Source organism: Limulus polyphemus, unplaced genomic scaffold (assembly GCF_000517525.1).
Source record: "Limulus polyphemus unplaced genomic scaffold, Limulus_polyphemus-2.1.2 Scaffold4293, whole genome shotgun sequence".
Taxonomy (NCBI): domain Eukaryota; kingdom Metazoa; phylum Arthropoda; class Merostomata; order Xiphosura; family Limulidae; genus Limulus; species Limulus polyphemus.
The window spans coordinates 46-4,398 of NW_013669903.1; the positions used below are offsets into that span (position 1 = coordinate 46).

General features: G+C 31.6%; 1 long non-coding RNA gene across 1 annotated transcript; it reads left to right on the forward strand.

Moving 5' to 3' along the window:
* The first annotated feature begins 989 nt into the window (after nt 1-989).
* LOC111088719 lies at nt 990-4,353 on the forward strand. Its single transcript, XR_002613150.1, has 3 exons — nt 990-1,145; nt 3,686-3,950; nt 4,269-4,353. It is a non-coding gene; the product is annotated as an uncharacterized LOC111088719 (long non-coding RNA).

A 4,353-nucleotide genomic window follows, 5' to 3' on the forward strand; every position in this document is an offset into this window, starting at 1 on the left:
ATGGAGACATGGCACTGATCTAGAGGGAGACTTGGCAGTGATCTAGAGGGAGACATGAAAATTACTGATTTATAGAATTTAACCTTCTAGCATGAATTTTAAAAAAAATATATATATATAACTTGATGGAAGTTAGTAGAATGGAGGGCAACTGCCTGTTGTAGAAACATGTGTAGAGGATGATGTTTTGAATGTCTTCCACCTTTCGTCTTCGGGTCAATGTGTGTATGGTGTTGTTGGTCTTTGTATTATTCTGGTGGATTGTGGATGGTGTATTATGATTGGTTGGTTTGTCTCGGTTTCCTGATTGGTGGTGAGACTTTCAGTAGATTCAACCAACTGTAACCACAGGTTACTCACCTCTAATCAGGAATCTCTGTTTAATGAAGGTTTTATTGTGTTAATGTAAAAGGATTTTTTAATTTTTTTCGTCTTCCAAAATTTGTCTGTGTTGGTGATCCTAGTTTTTTCCTGGAAGACTTTCGAAACTTTGTCCTCTACATTTTTGTTTCTACAACAGGCAGTTACCATCCATTCAACTAAGTTTCATTGTGAATACTCTGCCTAAACAATCTATCAAAGAATATATATAGCTTCTTTCTCTAGTTGATCATATTAAGTATATATATTACTTAACACTAGCAGTAGAACAGAGGAATGGAGATTTAACTGCTTATTGTGTTTGACATGGATGTAATTTTATTTTGTAAAGCACTTAAATCTTGAACTAAAGAATATTTTTTTTATTTTTAGTATATGGAGAGCAATAATGGGGTCTTCACTTTGTAAATATAGCATGTTTTGTTTTTTCATGATACAATAGTGTCAAAAAAATATTTTTTCAAAACAATTTGATATTTTGTTATGATAATAAAAAAGATCATGTGGCGTCATAAACATTACTTTTATTACTCTGTTTTTTAGTATTTTGTGTAGATATTTTGAGAGGGGTTTAAAATAAATAGTGCAACATCAGTTTTTCACTATGCCAGCTATGCTTTCTATCACTGTCATAAACATAAGTAGTCTTAGTGATAAAAAACCAGAAATTTAACATATTTTTTTTCAGTAGAACAACACCAGAATACTAAGAAAATTGTACCAGAGAAAAAGGACATAATTCTTCAACCTCATGAAATTTTAGCGTAAGTTCATTTACAAAAATTGGAACAGTTAACTGAAAAGATAAATCAAATTTTGACATTATGGTTACATAAAGTGTGAACTTGTGTTACAAAAACTATTATTGTTTTGATATCAGTTTTTTTAAGTGAGCTAGGCTGTGAACCAGAAAGTTCGAGGTTTGAGTGTGCAATATGCCACTGAATATACTTCACACTTTCAGCTGGGGACATGTTATAAAAGTAACCGTCAACCCCACTAATTGATTAAGAAAAGTCGTGCAGGTGATGGGTGATGCTTACTGGTTGCCTTTCATCTGGTCAGCAGCTTTAAATTAGAGATAGCTGTCTCTGAGATATCCATTTAGCCCATATATCATATAAGATGCTGTTTAGATCAAAAATACCAAACAGCTTTTGTTGCTTATGTTTTACTTACTCACTGAACAGGGAGAGATGGAGACATTTCATGAAAGTGACCAGGGGTTGATAGACCTGGGTGCTTTAGGAACATTGAACTTACTTTTGTAATGTGTCCTTTAGATGCCTGAACTTTGACTTAAAGTTTGCATGAACAGAGGTCATGTTTATGCAGAATTCTGCATTAAATACACAGGAAATTTTAATAAAATGGAAAAAAATAATAGCAGTGCATTTCTAAATCTCAGATGTAATAAGGTTTACCAGTTCAAATTACCAAGTGCTTTTTATGTAATGCAATGTAAAAATGTTACACTGCTCCAAGCAGCCTTGTAAAAAAAAATGCCAAGAAACAAACAAACCCAGATACATATATTAAAAAGCTACAGGAGTTTGGTAACAAGGAGTGAATTAGGTCATGTTTCTCAGTTGATAACAGTATTATCTGATTAGACTCGGGGTTTTCTTACTACATTATTCCCTACTGGGTTCAAACTTTGTAAGGTAAAGCTGTAATAGTTAAAACTTGTATATCACAGAATGTATTAATGTTATTTTACCTTTTTTTTACTTACTTAGGTTATTTTAGGACTATATGGTCAACAATGATTAATCAAAAATGCAATATTTTCATATTGGAAGTATCTTCTTTCATGTACAAAACACTGAAAATTTGGTTGCAGTGTTACATAGATAACTTTTAAAAACATTACAAGTATCATACAATCATTGTAAAAAAGAAACATTACAGTGGCTAGCATACAGAAGTTACAGGGTTGTTAACACAAAAATACTATATTATCTGAATAGACTCAGTTTTATTCTTATTCATTCCCTAATTGTTTTCAAACTTTGTAAGACAGTTATAATTATCAAAAGTTTCATTTTACAAAATAAATTGATGTTCTCTTAATTAATTCTCTGTTAATGGTTTATATCCCTCCTAATTCATCTTGTATTAAAAAAAAAGAAACAAATTACAAGGAATGAAATGTAAGTCATTCATAGGAACAAGTTAGTAGGGATGTAATGTAAATCATTAATAGACAAGTACTGAACATAACATTACACTTTGTAAACAGGAACAAGTAAGTCATTAACAGAGAAGTACAAACCATAACACTACACTTTGTAAACAGAAACAAGTTAGTAGGGATGTAATGTACATCATTAACAGAGAAGTACTAAACATAACACTACACTCTGTAAACAGGAACAAGTTAGTAGGGATGTACTGTAAGTCATTAACAGAGAGAAGTACTGAACATAACACTACACTCTGTAAACAGGAACAACTCAGCAGGGATGTAATGTAAATCATTAATAGAGAGAAGTACTAAACATAACACTACACTCTGTAAACAGGAACAAGTTGGTAGGGATGTAATGTAAATCATTCATAGAGAAGTACTAAACATAACACTACACTCTGTAGAAAAAAAGAAGAAGATGAATTAGGAGGGATATAAATCATTAACAGAGAAGTACTGAACATAACATTACACTCTGTAAACAGGAACAAGTTAGCAGAGATGTAATGTAAGTCATTAATAGAGAAGTACTAAACATAACACTACACTCTGTAGAAAAAAGAACAAAGTGTAGTCTTAAATGAAGTACATCTCCAAGAATATTTTGTATTACATCCCTATTAATTCAACTTGTTCTTTATTTGACAGAGTATAGTTTTATGTTCAGCACTTTACATCATACTCCTGCAAATCTAGCATGTTCCTTTTTTGCAGAATATATTCTTGTGATCAGCACTTCTCTGTTGGTAGTTTGAAGTATATACTTGCTAACTTAGCTTTTTCCACTGTTTGTTTTGTGTTCAACACTTCACCTTCATTGTTTTATGTTTGCTTCGAGCTAACTCAACTTTTATAGATTCTATGAAAAATGAAGATCACTGTGTTTGCTACTCTTTGGTTGTGATTCAAAGGAGTTTATAACTACTGCATTTGTTTATATTCTCACAACATCTACTGTGCTTGTAGTTTTCTGTCTACTTTATTAAGAGTTTAATTAAATAATTAATTTACTTATCTGTGTCTTGTAGTGGTTGATTATATTTATTAAAGAATATAGTTTTTTATTAAAGTTTTCTGATAAGTAAAAATATGAAACTTGAGATGTTATTCCAGGTTATATGCTTCACAAGCTCAAGTAGCTAGAGGAGAAATCATTAGTTTGTCTGAAATGTATTGTTCAGGAAATCGGCTTTACTTAGTTGTGGATACCACTCTTCCTCTCCGTGAAAGCTACAAGAAGAAAAGGAATGCAAAACAAGAACAAAGAGAGAGAACCAAATATACAAGCAGTACTGATGGTTCCAAAAATATCGGTGCTAAGATTTCTGATAGGAACCATCATGCGATGCTAGAAATTTCATCAGATAGCTTAGGCCTTGTAAGTAGAGTTTGTTACAGCAGAAACATTTCTAAGCTTCAACAGCTTACAAGTAGTTCCAGTCTCAGTTAGTTTAAAGCCTGTAAATATAGTTGTAAAGAAATTGATTGTGGTAGAAATAGCATGTCATTTACATTTCCTAATTTTGCTAGTGAATTAAAGAAATTTAATCTAGTAAAAATTGGATGTTTTTTAGGTTTCCTAATCTGATTTAGTTGGTAAGTTAAATATATTGAACTGAATAGAAATTTCATGTGCTTTACTCCTCTAATTTCCTAAATGAGCTAACATCTTCATTTATAATCTGTATGTGTTTAGACTCCTAACTGGTTGAAGAAAGAACTAGAAGGTCCAGTCATACCAGATATGGCTGGTTTTTCACTTAATGACCAGAAAGAGATAG